The sequence below is a fragment of the Saimiri boliviensis genome, chromosome 15 (assembly GCF_048565385.1).
Source record: "Saimiri boliviensis isolate mSaiBol1 chromosome 15, mSaiBol1.pri, whole genome shotgun sequence".
Classification (NCBI taxonomy): domain Eukaryota; kingdom Metazoa; phylum Chordata; class Mammalia; order Primates; family Cebidae; genus Saimiri; species Saimiri boliviensis.
Window position 1 is genome coordinate 36,943,625 of NC_133463.1, and position 19,865 is coordinate 36,963,489.

At 35.7% G+C, this 19,865-nt stretch overlaps 1 long non-coding RNA gene across 2 annotated transcripts in view; it reads left to right on the plus strand.

The window, feature by feature from the left end:
- Nucleotides 1–19,865, plus strand: part of LOC104653286 (uncharacterized) — a 951,899-nt gene that overhangs the window by 21,739 nt on the left and 910,295 nt on the right. The gene's annotated exons all lie outside the window — the stretch shown is intronic.

Genomic DNA, 19,865 nt, shown 5'->3' on the forward strand with positions numbered 1-19,865 from the left:
CAAGCTGGAATGCAACTGTAGTAAGAGTTGCATTCGGCCAATAAGACAATTTTTAGTAAGTAGTCAGTATGCATGCATTTACCTAATTTTTTTAAGTATTGTTTTTAATTGACACATAATAATTGTACATATTTATGGAGGACAGTGTGATATTCTATTACATGTATACAATGAGTAATAATCAAATCATAGTATTTATGATAGTCATCACTTTGAATATTTATCATTTCTTTGTGTTGGGAATACTCAAAATCCTCTCTTTCAGCTTTTGGAAATAATGCAATAAATTATTGTTAAGTATAGTCACCCTGTAGTGCGATAGACTACTGGAAATTATTTCTCCTATCTAGCTGTAATTTTTTTTTTTTTGAGATGGAGTCTCACTGTGTCACCAGGCAGGAGTGCAGTGGCACATTCTCTGCTCACTGCAATCTCCGACTCCCTAGTTTGAGCAATTCTCCTGCCTCAGCCTCCCGAGCAGCTGGGATTACAGGCATGTACCACCACATCCAGCTAATTTTTGTATTTTTAGTAGAGATAGGGTTTCACTGTATTAGCCAGATGGTCTCAATCTCCTGATCTCGTGATCTGCCCACATTGGTCTCCCAAAGTACTGGGATACAGGCATGAGCCACTGTGCCCAGCTAATTTTGTATCTTTTAATCAGCCTTTCTTTATCCCCTCTCTCCTTTACCTTGTCCAGCCTCTGGTAACTTCTATTTTACCCTCTACTTCTATGAGATCAACTTTATTAGCTTCCACAGACTTAGAACATGTGGCAATTATTTTTTTGTGCCTAGGTTATTTAATTTAAGACAGTGTCCTCCAGACGTATCCATGTTGCTGACAATATTAGGATTTCCTTTTTTCTTATGCCTGAATGGGATTTTATCGTGTATATTTATCATATTTTCTTTCTTCATTCATCTGTTGATGGATATTTAGGTTGATTCCATATCTTAACTATTGTGAGAGTGCTGGTTTAAACACAGGAGTGCAGCTATTCCCTCAACAAAGTGATTTCCTTCACTTCAAAAATAATTCCAATAGTGGGTTTGCTAGATCATATGGTAGTTCAGTTTTTTAGTTTTTTGAGGAAGCTCTATACTTTTTTCATATTGGGTACACGAATTTATATTTTCACAAATAGTGCATAAGAGTTCCTTTATCTCCTCACTTGATTGTGATGTCTAATCTTTTTGATGTGCTGTTGGATGTGGTTTGCTGGCATTTTGTTAGTTTTTGTCTTTTTAATAATAGCCATTCTAACTGGGGTGAAATGATATCTCCTTGTGTTTTTGATTTGCATTTCCCTGATAATTAGTGATATTGAGCTTTTTGAAAATATACTTTTCTGCTATTCATATGTTTTTTTTTTGATAAATATCTACTCACATAATTTAGCCACTGTTTTCCTGAAATCCCTTTTTAAATTAATGTATTGTAGTTGTATATATTTTTGGGATTTGCTCATGTTTTAATTGGGTTATTATTTTTTGCTGTTGACTTCTTTAAATTCCTTATATATTCTGGATATTATTCCCTTGTTGGAGAAATAGTTTGCAAATTTTTTTTCCATTATGTAGGTTGTCTTTTCACTCTATTAGTGATTGTTTCCTTTGCTGTGCATAAATTTTTAAGTTCGATAAAATCCCATTTGCCTATTTTTGGTTTTGTTACTTGTGATTTTGAGGTCTTCTCCATAGAATCTTTGCACAGACCAAAGTCCTGAAGCATTTCTCCTACATTTTCATCTACTGGTTTTAGAGTTTTGGATCTTACATTTGGAATTTGGACCTTACATTTGGATCCATTTTGAGTTGATTTTTATTTTGGAAACAGTGAGAAATAGAGGTCTAGTTTAATTCTGCATATGGATATCCAATTTTCTAGCACCATTTTTGAAGAGCCTGTCCTTTCCCCAATGTATGTTCTTGGCAGTTTTGTCAAAAATCAATTGGCTATAAATACATGTAGTTATTTCTAGGCGTCTGGTTCTGTTTCATTGGTCTATGTATCCATTTTTATGTCAGTGCCCTGTCCTGTTTTGGTTACTATAGTTTGCAGCATATTTTGAGGTCAGGTAGTGTAATGTCTCCAGCTTTGTTCATTTGGATCAGTATTGCTTTGGCAATTCAGAGTCTTTCATGGTACCATATACATTTTAGGGTTGTTTTTCTATTTACATGAAGAATGACACTGATATTTTGATAGTGATTACATTGAATCTTAAATTGCTTTGGGTTTCACAGACATTTTAACAATATTAATTCCTCTGATCCATGAACATGGGATGTTTTTCTATTTCTTTGTATCCTTTTCAATTTCTTTCATCAGTGTTTCATAGTTTTCATTATAGAGATCTTTGACCTCTATGGTTAAATTTATTTCTAGGTACTTTGTTTCTTTTTAAAAATAAGTATTGTAAATGAGATTGATTTCTTGATTTCTTTTTCAACTAGATTGTTATTGGTGTATAGAAGTGCTACTGATTTATGTATGTTAATTTTGTATCTTGCAACTTTGTAGAATTGGTTTATCAATTTTAAGAGGTTTTGGGTGGAGTCTTTAGTTTTTTCTATATATAAGATTATGCCATCTGCAAACTGGGAAAATTTGATGTCTTTCTTTCCAATTATGATGCTCTTTATTTCTTTCTCTGGACTACTTGCTCTGTGTAGGACTTCCAGTACTATGTTGAATAACTGTGCTGAAAGTGAGCAAGCTTGTCTTATTGAAGTTCTTAAAGGAAAGGCTTTCAACTTTTCCTTGTTCAGTATGCTGCTAGCTGTGAGTGTGTCACATGTGGTCTTTATTGTATTAACAAACATTCCTTCCATACATAATTTATTGAGAGTTTTTAACTGAAAGGATGCTGAATTTTATGAAATGCCTTTTCTGTTTCTATTGATGTGATCATATGATTTCTGTCCTTTATTCTGTTTATGGGTTATATCAGGTTTATTAATTTGCCTATGTTGAATCATTCTTGCATCCCTGAGATAAATCTCATTTGATCTTAATGTGCTGTTGGATTTTGTTTGCTAGTATTTTCTGGAAGATTTTTCATCTATATTCATCAGGGATATTAGCTTGTAGTTTGTTGTGTCCTTGCTTGGTTTTGGTAACAGGGAAATGCTGTCCTTATAGAATGAATTTGGAAGAATTTCCCTTATTTCAACACTTCGGAATAGTTCAAGAAAAGTTAGTATTAGTTCTCTTTAAAAGTTTGGGAGAACTTAGCATTGAAACTATCCAATTATGGTCTTTTGTTGGGAGACTTTTTATCTTTTTAAGTTTCATTACCCATTTTTTTTTTTTTTTTGCTTATGTTTTCTAATCTTCCTAATTCAATCTTGGTAGGTTGTATGCGTCTAGAAATTTATCCATTTTCTCTGGTTTTTCGATTTGTTAATAAGTAATTGTTCATAAGAGTCTCTAAGAATCCATTGTATTTCTGCACTATCAGTTGTAATGTTTTCTTTCTTATTTTTGATTTTACTTATATAGGTCTTTTTCTCTTTTTATCTTAATTAGTGTACCTAGTGGCTTGTCAATTTTGTTTACCTTTTCTGAAAGCCAACTGTTTTGTTGATCCTTTGTAATTTTTAAAATCTTCATTTCATTTATTTATGCTCTGATTTTTATTATTTGTTTCCTTCTACTAATTTTGGATTTGGTTTGTTTTTGTTCTTCCCATTCCTTGATATGCATTGTTAAGTTGAAATATTTCTATGTTTTTGATGTAGGTGCTTACAAATTTCCCCTCTTAGTACTGCTTTTGGTTTGTTATGTAGGTTTTGATATATTGTGTTTCTGTTTCCATTTATTTTGAAAATTTTTAAGTATTTTCTTGTTAAATTTCTCATTGACCCATTGGTCATTCAGGAGCATGTTGCTTAATTTCTGTGTTTGTACTTTGTTTCCAAAGTTTCCCTTGTTTTGATTTGTAGGTTTATTCTATTGTGGTCAGAAATTATACCTAATATGTTTTCAATTAAAAAAAAATTTGTTGAGACTTGTTTTGTAGCCTAACATATGGTCAATCCTGGAGAATAAGAAGACTGTGCATTCTGCAGCTGTTGAATAAAATGTTCTATAAATGTCTGTTAGGTGCATTTGGCGCATAGCACAGTTTTAATCCAATGTTTCTTTGTTGACTTTCTGTCTAGGTGATCTGTCTAAAGCTGGGAGCAGAGTGAGGTCTTCAACTATGATTGTATTGGGGTTTATCTCTCTCTTTAGATCTAATAATATTTGCTTTGTATATCTTTGTGCTTTGGTGTTGAGTGTATAGATATTTACAATTGTTACATCCTCTTGCTGAATGAATATCTTTGTCATTATAGAATACTTTTCTTTGTATTTATATTTTTGACTTGAAGTCTATTTTGCCTAATGTAACTACAGCTATTTCTGCTCAGTTTTGGGTTCTGATTGTGTAGAATATCTATTTTTGCATCCTTTTACTTTCTGTATTATTTCCGTCTTTATAGGTGAAGTGAGTTTCTTATAGGCAGTATATTATTTGGTCATTTTTAAAAGATCCTTTTAGTCAGTCTGTATTTTTTAGTTGGGGAATTTAATCCATTTACATTCAAAATTTTTATTGACAGGTGAGGACTTTCTCCTGCCATTTAAAAAATTATGTTTCTGGTTGTTTTGTATATCTTCTGTTTCTTTGTTTTTCTCTTATTGTTTATCTTTATGATTTGGTGGTATTCTGTGGTGATCAGGTTTAACTTTATTTCTTTCTCATTTGTGTATCTACTCTTTCAGTGAGTTTTATACTTTTACACTGTTTCTCATGATAGTAGTTACTGTCCTTTTGCTGCCAGATGTAGAACTCCCTTAATCATCTGGAAGCCCTGAAAAACTATCTTTCTATTAAGAATTCTTTCCTAAGTAATGATGAAGATTGTCTTTTAGTATGTGTTCCGTATTCACTTTTCACCTCTGTTGGGAAAATAGTATTCCTAAATTTTTCCCTAATGCATTGATACATAAGATGAAAATACTTCCCTTATGCTTTGTCCGTCTTCATGACACTTGGCAGAAAATGCTAATGATTTAACATGGCTCCCCAGTGTATTCAGTATACTTGTATACTCTTTTTAAAATTTATACATATTGCTTATTTCAATCACCTCTCCTGATAGTCCATATTGCCTCTTCTAATTACTCTCATGGAAAATAAATGCCATAATATTGATTTTAACCTTCTTCACTAGCAAAATCAGAATGCAGTAAATAATTCCCTTTTGGAATTTAAACAGACTTTTCCTATTATACTGTGGACCTTTCCATATGCTTTCATGCTGTAGTCCATGTAACACCCATATTCCGGTGTGAGTTTGGATTAAAGAAGTGACTAACCATTTTTTTAGCCATTATCTAGGGCTGATAAGCCACTTTGCTGAGAATGTCTGCTTTTATCTGCTTTAAGAATTAGCCTGTCACATAAGATTACATCAACAACAAGATTGTATGACTATATAATACTTGAACAACCACAGGCTTATAGTTTTTGTTTTTATTTTATTTTATTTTTTGCTTTTTCAGGTTTTGCATTTAGGGCTATACTAGCTTCCAAGTGGACTGGATACTTTTCCATAATTTTTAATGCTCAGGCATAGTTGTCCTGACATGGAGAGTATCTGTTTCTTAATAATTTTATAAAAATTCAACAGGCAAATTCTCTACCTTAAAAAGCACTTTAAAAAGTAATTCCTCAATAACTTTTTTATGTTCTTCAGATTTTTAAAAACTTCTTGAGTCATTTAGTTATTCATATTTTCACAGAAATAGCTTCACTTTATTTATCTCTGATTCTCAAAGAGTATTTTCCAGACCAGCAACATCAGCATCACCTGGGAACTTGTTAGAAATGAGATTTAGTGTGTGTGTGTGTGTGTGTACCACTACATGTCTACTGAGTCAGAAACTCTTGTTTTAATAAGCTCTGTAGGTAATTGTGGTACATGTTAAAGTTCTAGATCTTCAAACTTATTAGATCAAATTTAACATTTTTACCTAGGCTTTAAAAGTAATGTAAATCTTTTCCACATTTTAGTTGTTTCCTCTTTCTAACTCTTATTTTTTGGTCTTTTAAATGACTAGCTTGGTAAGAGTATAATCTTTTTCTTGACTATTGAAATAATCAGCTCTTGGATTTATTTATCAGTTGGCTTTATTACCTGATACTACAGAGAAAATAATTAATATCAATATGAAGTGAAGTTATTTTTTAATTTTAAAAAATAACATGAGTGTAATAATTTTCTATAAGTATGGTAATTAATTTTGGTCTTTAACGTTTCTGGCTTTGAAATAAAAGTGTTTATGTGCTATATTTTTAGTTCTAATGTCTGGGGCACAGATGAATAAATCCTGATACTCTAGAGCGTGCTACATAGAATTATCCACATGAGAAGCAAGTTAATTACACTTCACAGCCTACTGTTTGGAGAGTCTACTTTCATTATTTCTATTTGGGCACATATTTTTGGAGAAATCGTTGTTTTCTTGTGTCCACTATGTCTTAATTAAAATTGTAGTCATACAGACTTGCCATAATATCTAATTTCTGCTGCTATTTAAAATGTCTGGCCGGGTGCAGTGGCTCACACTTATATTCTCAGAACTTTGGAGGTCAAGGCAAGTGAATCACTTGAGGCCAAGAGTTCTAGACCAGCCTAGGCAACATGGTGAGACCCTGCCTCTACAAAAGTTCTTTTTTCTTTTTAATTAGCCAGGTATGGTGGCACACACCTGTTGTGCCAGATACTCAGGAAGGTGCAATAGGAGGATCCCTTTAGCCTAGAATTTGAGGCTTCAGTGAGCTATGATTGCATCACTGCACTCCAGCCTGGGCAACAGAGCAAGACTGTATCTCTTAAAAAATAATTTAAAAAAAATGTCTGCATGTAGTTTTGTGGTGGCCCTGACCCCACACATACACCAATTTATTTATGCTGTGACATAGGCTGTATATTAAATAGATCATCCCAAGTGTACCTTTATCCCAATTTGGTGAAAAATGAATTTAGTTTTTTTTGTGTGTATGTTATGTAGTAATAGAGGAAATGGTCAATAATCAGAAACTAAACTTTATTTATAGACTCTGGTATCTGTTTTCTAATAGCCTGATGATGGCTTTTATCTTTATTATTTCCACTCTCTAGTTTTCCTTAGAATTACCTAGTTGTTCATTTTGTAACTTCATGAAGTAAACTCCCAGTTTATAAATTCTCGTTCTCCTTTTTCTTTGGCACTTTTTTCTTATTCTTCTGTTATTACATTTAAGGAAGCTTTAAAGATCTTGGGGCAGGGGTTAGAGGCTAGGTTTTTTTCCCTCTTAATATTTATTTTTTAAAATTTATTGAGGTATAATCTAATACTCTACAACTTACCTATTTGAAGTGTGCAGTTCACTGACTGTATATAAGTTATCAGAGTTGTGTCATCCAAAGATTTCTCAATCCTCAGTGTTACTTTTCCCATGTTGTGCAGCATTTTTACTAAACTGTTTTTGCTGTGTGTTCTGATTACTCTTTCTTGAAATAGTGAGGAATTTATTTCCATATGGTGTTACCAGTACACAGGGTAAGTGAATTGTCCTTGGACTCTCTGTTCATTGTGTCACGGACAAATGTCCTTCACAAGCAAGCATTGAAATGGCAGGTTTATGTGTGTAACTGTCAGGCCTGTTTCATTTTCTAGGAGACATTCATTCAGCCTGAGTCTTTTGGACCGTGGTAAGATCTTCACCATCCTATCTCATTCTTAGACACTTGAACTCATACATGAAAATGCACGTCCTCTGTCAGTATATACTGCCACTGGATAGTTCCTATGTGACCACACTTGGGAAGGATGGGTCTGACATTCTACCTTGTGAAGAAAAGAAATTCTCTTCCCAGATTTATTTGCTTCTCCCTGAGCTCCATCCTGATTTCTAAGAGGAAGACAAAATTAGGTAGATGTCTTATGCCATAACGATGTTATAAGATTTAAGGTGATTAAATATCTTGGACTGCCCAGGACTTTCAGTCCCAGACAAACCAAGACAGGTTGGTCATCCTAAGAGTAGCCACCACAGGAAATGATCCCAGCAAGCGGGGCAGATCCTCCATCAAAGAGCCTCTGACATTTCTATTCTGCTGTTAGAGATGGCCACTCCCTAGCACTGTGGATCACAGGGTAGCCTTTACAAAGCTCACTCTACCCGGGAATGGGGTGAGGGAGACAGGATATTGTGTACTATCTGTCGTATCTTCTCTGTTATAAAGGTTGTCAAAACACCTCCATTTTCTTGCAAAGTAGAGACCTGAAGAGGTGGTACCTCCAGTTCCCAGGTCTTTTCTAAAGCTCTCTTCTTCAGGGTGTGGAGCTGGGAAACCTGGCTTGGAATCGCTGCTCTGTGGCTTGGTAGCAATATAGCAGAGGGCAATTTACTTTACCTCTCCATGTATCAGTTTCCTCACCTGCAAATGGGCATGGTAATAACTCCTACCTGCAAAGCAAATAGAATAGTGCCAGGCACATAGTAAGTACTCAATACATGTTAGCTATTAGTATTTGTTTTTTTTTCTTCTGCTTATATCATGTATATAGAGTTTCTTGCTTTGGCTTTCTATTTATCCTTTGACTCCGAGTTCCTGGTACCGTGATTCTGAACAGAATCAGGATTTAAAGCTATTAAAGATTATGGCTTTAGTTTGGCTGAGCACAGTACTAAATGATTAAAACTGGCCTTGAATTTTGTCTGTATTTTTAAAGTTCTTTCAGGATCTCAGAGCTTACTTATTGCTTTGCTGTGGATGTTGGTCAGGGGTTAGCAGAAATCCTTTATGTCATAGATTCTCCTTGGAAATCTTACCCTTTGAAAACTTCTGCTTTCCATTGGTCTTGGGTAATCTATTCTACTTTGATGTCAGTATTTTTTTTTCCAGTGCCTTTGCCTAAGATTCTCTGGTCTCTAAAATTCATATGCAAGTCTTTCAGCCTTAACTGCAACAGAGAACAAAAAGGGAGGGAAGAGGCTAGGGTAAAAAAACCTCTATATCTGAAAAATATTTGAAACGAACTAAAACCAGAAACCTTTGTGTATGAACTCTTTCTACTCTAAGGCTAGCCTGTTTGGGCCCCAGAAGTGAATTATTACAAGGACTGATTTTTGCCTTCTCCATTTGAGATGCTGCCATCATAAGATTCGAGTCTTAACTCTTAGCATTAGAGTCCCAAGTGAACTTTCTCTGAATTTCACTATGAATCTCTCTTATTTTTAATTCTAGATGTCTACTATAGGTAGAGAAAAAGATCCTCTCTAATTCAGAAGATTTGCCCTGCACGTGGGATTTTGCTCACAAGAAGGGCAGTTTCTGTTGGAGGATCACATTGTGAGGCTACCATTTTCCCTACACACGTTTGTCCTGTGTTCTGTTTCATCTACACTGGATGTTAGTTGGCTCTAAAGAGGGAGAGAATAGTTCTCCTAGTTCTCCTCTATTCTCTCCCTCCTGCTACCTTTTGCAGCACTGGAACTCAGGGAAGAGGTTATTCAGTTATTTCTCCAGAGAGAGGTAGCCAAGGGCTTTACTTGACTGACATCAATGTGCCAGGGCTGAAGATATCTCCATCAAGTTTCTGAGGATTATTTGAATACAGACAAGATTAGGTGAAATTACCTTTTCTTACTTGAAAAATCTCACTGGGTGCAGTGGCTCATGCCTGTAATTCTAGCACTTTGAGAGGTTGAGGTGGGCAGATTGCCTGAGCTCAGGAGTTTGAGACCAGCCTGGGCAACACAGTGAAACCCCGTCTCTACTAAAATAGAAAAAAATTAGCCAGGTGTGGTGGTATGCACCTGTAATCCCAGATACTACAGAGCTGAGGCAGGAGAATTGCTAGAACCTGGGAGGTGGAGGTTGCAGTCAGCCGAGATCGCACCACTGCACTCTGCCTGGGGGGCAGAGTGAGACTCCGTCTCAAAAACAAAAACAAAAACAAACAAACAAAAAAACCTTTGGTCTCAAATTCTTATGTGTTATCTCCCCTGGAGAAACTTGGGCTGCAGAGAGTTCTTTTGCCAGGGTAAATATAGGTCATGGCCTCTACTACTCCACACTGAGGCAAGAACTTGTGAACTCATCATTCCTTCCATTGACAACTCCCTTCCCCAATAACAGTGCAATATTCTTAGTATTGACTTAGAGCAGAGCTTGAATTCACCCTAGAAAATATTCCCCAAAAAGTGTTCTGAGGAACATTACTTTTGACAGATCCTTAAAAAAGAGCTCCATGAAGCCACGTAGGAGATGCAGCATGCTATAGTCCTCTTAATACACGTAAACTATATTCTGTGGAACTAGTGTTTTACAGAAGATACTTTGGGGAATGTTGAAATAAGCAAAATAGGATATATACATAGATGGGCATATTACACAGACTTTAAAAATGTTACTTGCATAATTTTTGTAGGAAAAGGTGTTCATTATGAAGAAAAAAATAAAACTATGCATGGTCTGATCCTATTTTGTTATAAAAGTTTTAAGATGTATAAAAAAGAGTGGAATATATATCAACACGTTGCTAGTGATTATCTCTGGACAATGAGTCATGAGACTATTTTTTGGATTTTCTTTCGCTAAGCTGTGTTTTCTAATTTTCTATGGTGATGGCATATTACCAGGATAATAAAATAATACTACATTTTTCAAAAGAATGCTTTGTTTAGCAGCATTAGCTTCGTTTTGATTTTATTTTTAGGGTTTAGCTAAATTATTATCTCTCCACAAACTTTGTTCAACACTAAGAAATATGAATTCCTGGAAGTATGGAGTAGACTTCTCTGCTCCTGATTTTCATTTCTTTTTTTCTGCCTTTAAAAAAAAAATTGTACTTTAGGTTCTGGGGTACATGTGCAGATCATGCAGGATTGTTGCATAGCATACATACATGGCAAGGTGGTTTGCTGCCTTCATCCCCCATAACCTGTCTGGTATTTCTCCCCTCCTTATCCCTCTCCACCCTCTACACTCCCTGCTGTCCCTCCCCTAGCCCCCCAACTGACTGCTTTGTGTGATGCTCCCCTCCCTGTGTCTACTCGTTCTAATCGTTCAACACCCGCCTATGAGTGATAATATGCTCATGCTTTTCTTTGTAGCTGTTGGGTAACAACTGCAGCAGAGCTCTCTACTTCTTTTTATCTTTAGCAGAATATTGAGAAGTATATGTGAGGGCCTTTGACACACTCTAAGAAGGATTCCTAATAGGCACTGGAGCCTCCAAGCCTAGTACTTTTGCCCTAACTTTATTCCATTTTGACCACAGCCCTTGAAGGAGATAAGAAATGCCAGGAGCCACATGAAGATACCTTCCACTCCAATGTACAACTGAGGGCAAACATCCTTTTTTCCCCGTAGCAAAATTTGGGAGAAAGTTGTTTTCTGCAGATTTATCTGGCACAGATGTTAGTATAAAAATTGAGCTCCTATGCCAAATTTTTTCATTTAATAAGGATTAGATTGTTGAGTAGCAAGCAATGATGCATTTTCATAATTCTTATCTGCATCAATAAAGCTGGTGGGGTGGAGGATGGCTTTTCTCATCACCCAGAGAATAAGCCAACATGTGATTTTCTGCTTCTCACATCATACTGTTAAAAAAGAAACAAGGGTGCATGCATATCAGGCTCACAAAGAGAGAGTCACTGAAAGCAGAGTTGCCAAATCTTTTTGGAGAACATTCTTGTTCTTCTTACTACCCTGGCATCCTTCGTGGTAAGTAGCTTCCTGTACAAAGGAAGAAAAGTGAACCTGACAGAATTTAGATTCTACATGAGATCCTGTACTTTGTTAGTTCCTATCAGGGTTGCCTTTACTAAAGCTTTATGGGTTCAATTAGTTTTTATTTCAGCAAATATTTTATACTTTGCAGTCTGGTGATTAACCCACCAATTGTCTTTTTGCCTTTTCAAGTGCAGCAACTTAGAGATTTTTATTATTACCCTGCAAACTCTTCAGACTTGCATTCTGTGGCATTGGCTATGTAGTCTACATTTTGTAAGCTCTTTTAATTGCTTCTCTGAAGTGTGGGCTTATTTTGAGAGAAAGTCACAGTAGTTTTCATTAATCCAATGTTACTTTTAGAATCTTATGACTTTGATTTAAATACAGAATTTCATTAGGTTTGTCTTATTTCATCAAATGAATGTTTTGTATTTTTTACGGCATCTTTCCTTTATAAAAGTTCAACCCTGTTGATGTATTTTTGCTTACATTGCTCTTTTTGTGGGCTATAAGCAGACAATTTCATAGCCAGCTAGGGACGGGTAGGGGTGGGAGGGGCAGTGACTATGCAATCTGTAAACCAAACAGTCCAGTGATTTCTTGCCTTTCTTGTTCCTTAATTATTTGACATTTTATTTGCCTCCTTGTTTGTGTGGAAAAGGATGAGTTCTTAGAGATAAAGTAGAATTTTAAATAGTTAACTTTGCTATAATTGACATTTTAGGTTAAAATGAAACTTTTAGATTATTGTTATATGTTATGCTTTTTTCAAAATAATATAATTCGACTTTAACTTGATAAAAATAAATTGAGACTAAACTATGAACTGAAGGTTAAAAATATACGTGGCTTCCTTTTTTTCAGGAGTTTACATTATTTCAGGGAGATAACTTCTAACAGAGAAGATCTGTTTGTGTTTTGAATATTTTAGAATAACAGATTATGAACACTTATTACCATGGCAGTAAACAAACTTAATTATTTACTTAGGCCCCTTTCTTTGTATCCTTTCTAAAATTCTTTGAATGTTACTCTAGCTTAAGTAAAAACCAGAACTATGTGGATTTGGAAGGTCTTGTGTAGGGTAGCTGCCCCTTTAAAAAGACATACTAGCACAGGAAATGCTGAAGAAGAACCAAATCAATCAGGGTTACAGTGATTCCCACAAGTGGACTGATAAAAAAGTGATGACTTGGAGGAAATATGATTGCAGTCTATATACTTGCTGAATACATTCCAAATTTGATACAAACTGGCACACCAAATACATGTAATTTGCATACAAATGAGCATGCCAGATTTTAGAATACTGATGTTTGCAAAGCTTAAAGCTTGAAAGAGGTCACTTTAGGACAAATAATAGCAAGTGCTACTTTTCACAATAGATATAGTTACAGGAATCATTCAGGCTGAGACAGTAAGTGGATGTCTTGAGGCTGATATGTAAGGCAACTATATGCTCACCCGTAAACTATCTCTTGTTCCTATTGCTAGTGCCAGGATATGGTACTAAATGAATACTTTTAGTTGGACCTCATATAATATCATTAATTCTGAGTGTTGCTATCTTTAAATGAGTTAAAAGGCACCTTGGAAAAAGTGTTTCTAAGTGTCTCAGTGTGTATCACACGTGTTTAAGTACAAAGAGTGAAAGAACCACGTTAATTTTTCCTTTGTATATTTTACACTCAAGGCTGGCCAAGGAAAATGCTCTATTGCCAAACACAAACTAGCCAACACCTGTTATGTTTTGCAAAGTATGATCCTGCCTGATTGTCTAATAGAGGAATTACTTTTCCCCCAAGCACTTTTAAGGTAATTCAAAGTGTTATGTTTCATCAGTGGGTAATTATGTTTTTCCCCTAAGCTTATAATAACAGTGAAATCAGATATGTTCCTCTTGCTTTTTAATAGTACAGTTCTAGCAATATTTGCTGAAAGAAGGAATAATTTCAGCAAATCTTGTTAGATGAATGAATGAGTGAGTGAGTGAATGAGTGAGTGAATGAACAAACATGGTTTGAGTCGGTCTTTTTGTTCTTTTCTGTTCTGAGCAATGGACTGGTCACCATGTGTGTAGGTACATATTGGACCATACATGAAGTTGTTGTCATTATTCCCAATGATATAAATGTGATTTTTAAAAAACTAAATTCCAACTTGAGGTGGGTAAATAATAAATATATAAGAACTATATATCTTATAGATGGTATTAAGCCAGGATTATATTTAATTCCAAGGAATATTGAGATGTTTGCTAAGAGTTTTTGAGATTTTCTAGGAATTGTATACAATGTATGGTTGAAGCATTTTCACTAATATACATTCACCCCACCATGTACTTTTGTGCAATGGTATACCAGAAAGGCATTTTGTTAATTAAATGTGATAGTATATGTAAAGAGTACAGTGCATGGGACAAACTGATTGTTTAATAAACATTAGCCATTATTATGTTCTTCTTATTGCATACCCAGTAGCTTCAGGCTTACTACTGTGAAAAGGTAAAATTGCAACAAAATTACTGTAATGATCTTATTGGTTTTTATTTGTAATTCTAAAGTCAGGAACTAATTCTATAAAATAGAATGAGTATTTTAATGAACCGGGCAGAGGAGTTTGGCTTTACAGGCAGAAAAGGGCTGAGGAAAGCAGAAACAGAGACCAAAAAGTGGCTTGGTCATTTCAAAGCTACTTTCCTTGTAAAGTTTAAAGCAAAGGGGACTTGCTTACCATGGTGGCTCAAATGTACCTGTTTAGGGTTTTGGATTCTCTCTCTCAGGTTCTTGGAAGGACAGATAAATGACTTATTTTTGGTGTTGGTGGTGTGGAACTTCAGGATGAGTAACTAGATTTGGTTTGGCCTGTTTGGCCTAGTGCAAGAGCTCAGTCCAAACCATTGGCCTCCTATAAATTTTATTTAACACTACATAATAACCATGGGTATGATAGTTGATCTCTCTATAAACCTTAGAATGCTACATCAGATCCTCAATTCCTCATCTGAAAGGGTCTTCATCCTTAATTTTCCAAAATGATTGAAATATAGTTATGTGCAGTCTTCTGTCAGCTTTCAAGAGTATAGTTTCTTAAAAGTATTACAGTTAGATATATTCTAGGACTAGTTAAATTAATTAGAACTTGTATGTAAGTTGGTGAGTGAGGTCATATAAAGCCATGAAGGTATTACCCAGATCCGCGTGGGCAAGAGTATTCCGCTGTGGTCTGTATGTAATGTACTTCACATTTTCCCCATGAAGTGCTAATTACACTGATAATGATTTTTTGTTTTGTTTTGTTTTTGTTTTTTGTTTTTTGAGACAGAGTCTCACTCTAGCAACCAGGCTGGAGTGCAGTCATGCGGTTTCAGCTCTTAGTATCCTCCGCCTCCCAGGCTCAAGTGATTCTCCTGCTTCAGCCTCCTGAGTTGCTGGAATTACAGGTGCCCGCTATCACGACTAGCTAATTTATGTATTTTTAGTAGAGATGGGTTTCACCTGTTGGCCAGACTGGTCTCGAACTCTAGGTAATCTGCCCACCTTGGCCTCCCAAAGTGCTGGGATTACAGGTGTGAGCCACTGTGCCCAGCCGGCTTTATGTTTAAAAAGGAGGTATTGTGTTTTATAAACATGAACAAGATAACAGATTGAATGGTACATTTCAGATTTGCTTTATGATACTACAGTAGGGGAGAGGGTCACAGATAAAACAGGATCATGAATTGGGAGTTCAGGATACTATTCTATTTTCACATATGATTTGCAGGTTTCCATAATAAAAAGTTTAAAAACAAACCAAATGTAATGGAAACCCTCCGAATAGGTCAGGAAGTAATTAGAAATTATTTAATCAATGATACACTTTTTGTGATATGCACCATTCTAAGCACTAGGAATTAAATGTGAGCAAACCAGATTAGGTCCCTGCCTTCGTGCACAAACAGTCCCCAGCTGCTTTCTTTCTCAAGAATGTGTTCCATGTTCGGCAAAGTGCACGTTCCAGTTGTGATCACAGGACTGCCATTTCCCTCTGGACCGGTGGTTCTTGATCCTTGCTGTAAAGTGGCTCTGTCCAGGAGTCCTTGACTCTTCCTGTGGGTGTGTAGCCACAGATCTAGCTAGCCCTATCAGATAATTTGCCTTTATCTCCCTTGCCTGTATCCTATCTTCTGTAGAGGCTGTTGGCTTCCAACAGGGGTGGTAATTTCTAGTCAGACACCTAAGAACTCCAGCTAATGGGCAATGATGGAGGCACATTCCAGATGGAGGCACATTCTAGAAACACTTAAAACTGTGTGTTGCTTTGGACAACTGTTTCAGGTACACTCTGGAGTGGGAATGGGATCAACCTCTCAACATTTTTCTTGCATGGTGATGTGTTGTTAATGTAATAGCTTTGATTTTAAAACTACCCTTATTTCCATACTTTCAAATCCAACAAATTAAGTAATTTGTAGTTAGTTTTGTATTCATTGATGCCTGTTATTAAGGCCTATTGTTTCCTTTCTTTAGTTAAATAAATGAAGTGTATCAAGATTATAAATTTATTCTGAACATTTGAGATTTCAAAATTATACAGCATGACAACCTTCTTTCATTTTGCTTCTCCTCAGGTAGTAAAGATATATTTTTGAAGTGACAACCACACTTAAAAAAAAAAACAAATTATTGACCATGTGTTTGTTACTATTGTTGCAGATTTCATTAGAATTCTTTCACATCCCTCATTTAAAGGAGTCTCAGCATGTAGGAAGAGTGGATGAAAGACCATGATTACTTATTTACATTTTCAAAAAATTCTTTACATGTTTTCTCCTATTTTCACTTTATGTTGAATATTGTTTACATATAGTATAGACAGTATACATAAGTTTATGAACAATGCGTTTAATGATCACCTAGCACAGACAGTATATTTAAGTAGAACACACTTACAAATACCTGATATAATGAGCAATGATGTTAATAAATGCTTGCCACTTTCAAACTTTGGGTACCCTGCCCAGTTTTCAGAAACATGCACAGGATAGTTAGGGTTAATGATTGATAAAACTGTAACTCAGGGAATGTTGTTACCCATACCTCCTCGCTCCTCTGCTTACAGCCTGTAATGTTCTTCACATCATTCTTAGACTATCATCCAGACCCCTGAGGATGGCCCTTGATAACCTGTCCAGGATCTGCTTCAGCAGTTCTATTTCCTTTTGCTCTCTCCTTGTTCACTGTGCTTTCTTTATATTCTTGCTAGATTCATTCCAGGGACTCAGAGGTTTAAAAAGTAGATTCATATAGCATGCAAATGGTAAAGCTGGGATTCAAGACTAGGTTTGTTTGATATCTTTCAATTTGTCTAATTTAAAATAAAACATATTATTTCTGTTCAGGAAAATGGAGGAAGGAGGGCTTTACTTTCTGTAGAACATTTGTATAGGGGAAGAATAATAATTTTTTTCTTCAACATTCTTAGATTCTTAGTTGAAATGGATCCCTCTAATGAAGTAGAGGGATAAAATAAAAACAAACTGAAATTCATTAACATCTATATTTCTCATATACATGGGAGACACCCAGGGAATGAGTAATTCTCAGCAAGATAGCTTGTTCTGAAAATATTCCAAGGCTGATGTTTCCTTTAAATCAGTCTAGGGATTGAAATGTTAAGCACATTGTCTCTGGCTTGAATGTAGTCGTTAGATGTGTTTAGTTTGATTGCTAGTGTAAAAAATGTCAAATCTGAATGTCTTTAGAGGAGACTTATACTCTAGTTCTGCCACAAACCCTGGTATTTTCTATTGTCTTAACATCAGACATTCATTTATATATTTGCGGGACCCTTGAGAGCCTTTCAGATTTGATCTTTGCTTGAGTATTGAGGATGAACTGTCTAAATAACCAAAATGATACTCATGTTTTCATTAGTAGTTGTACCTCAAATTTAAAAATTGAAATTCAATTGGATTTCCCTACTGACTGTGAAGATAAGCTACATATCTTCTGTAAGTTTTCTTATTAATAAAATGGAAAAATAATAATAATCTCAAACACTGGGGTTGTTGAGAGGATTACATTAAAATATATCTGTCATATAATATTACGTGTTCAATAATTGAAGGCATTATTGTTGTCTTTTATAGCCTTACCAAGGAAGTTTTCAAATACCCATGGTTAATATAAATACTAATAGAAGAAACCTGATAAAAAATAAACATTTATAGTGTAATGTCTATGCTTGTTGCAGTTATTAACCTCAATAGGTAAAGATGGCAATATATTTTAGATTATTTCGGTTTTGAAAAACCCACTTTCTAAGAAGTTTCTGGGAGCGATTTCTCAGCAAGGAATATGGTGCATGGTTTTTGGCCAGGACTCTGTTTCTGAGGGCATTATCTATCATTGGTGAGAAGTGCCTAGGATCCAGACACATGGGATTCCCTTAAGCATTTGAGAGGACTAAAGGAAGGTAATTTTTGGCAGCTGAAGAGTGAAAACAATCACCATGTCATTATTACATGCTATAGTTGATGTACGTTTTGACCCAGATTTCTGTGGAAACATGATTTACCAAATGACTTTACCACTGTGCCCCTTTGTGTAGCACAGATGGGGATGCAAATAGCAGTATGAGAGCAAGTTACCATCATGCATCTGCCCTTAGTGACCATGGAACATCACATAAACAAACACATAGGCAGCAACCAGTCTACATTTTAAATAAAATATCTTTGCCTTTTAAAAATAAATAACCTTTTATTTTTTGGTATATTTTAGCATTTCATAATAATATAAACAGAAAACCTAGGAGACCAATGAATTTTATAAGCATAACTATCATCTTTGGGGCAATTGTTTGTAATATAATAAATTCTTCCCATTAAGTTACCCTGAGTATACCAACAATGTTACCAAATATGTTTATCTGGGTATATAGTAGCAGTATATTTGGCAGATGGACAACAGGAAGTTTCTAATCCCACCTTCTTGCAGAAAAGAAGGTAAAAGTAAGGTATAAAATGAAATGTATTTTGTAATCAGAAAACCTAGCTTTGGGGGCATAGTTCCAATACATACTATCTGAATCTTCATTTAATCACTTTCCTTATAGATACAGCTGCAGTATTCCCATTTTTCAGATGTAGAAACTGGCAATCAGGAAGGTTAAGTAAATTTGCCAAGGTCATGCATGTAATTAGGTCCTAAGTTAGGATTTTGAATCCTTGACTGACTTCAAATCCTGGGCTTGGTACATTATGATTCACTGCCTCATAAAGAAATGCTATTTAATTATGAGTCATTATTCACAGGGACTGGAGAACAGGTGTTCACCTCAGTCCTTGGGACCAGAAAGGTGAGACCAGGAGAATAAAACTCAAGAAATGACAGAAAACTCTTCCCAGGGCTGCCTCTGAGAACAACATAGAAGACAGGACCCTAAGGCTGAGTCAGAGGAGTAGCTACCAGAATGAATCAGTTTGGCAAATGGCTGCTGATGTAAAAGGAGACCCGCTGAATTGGGAGGCCAGATAACAGGGGGCCCTACAATGCCAGTGTAGTTTTGGCCAAAGCAGGAAGAAATTAGGGAAAGGAAGAGAAAGCAGAGGCAGTGAAATAGGCTAAAAGATTCTGATTCCTGTTACTTTTTTACATGTTCTTGGGTACTTTCTGCTGGGAGGACAATGAGCTGCCCTGGGAGCTGGACCCTTTGCATTACAGGTGTGAGGGATGGCAGGGAAACCCCACTAGGAATAATTTAACAAGGGTTTGGAGGGTGAAAGGAGGAAACGAGAACCACACCAGACAGAAAAAAGCCCTCAAAAAGTTAGTTGGATTCTCATTTTTATATGGAGAATGGTACAACTTAATTCCTCACTCTATTTGGATCTTGCCAGGGAGTGATGGAGGGAATGCCCAATGAGATAGGTTATTGATTTCAGTCTTGCTAGAAATTCATCTTACCTAATTGGGGAAAAAACTTTCTTCTGTGATCGTGACATTCCTGGGTTTTTAAGAGCCATTGTAGGCGGTGTGGGGTGGGGCAACAGCTGGAAAGGCCACTGGGGGATCACAGACAGGTTTG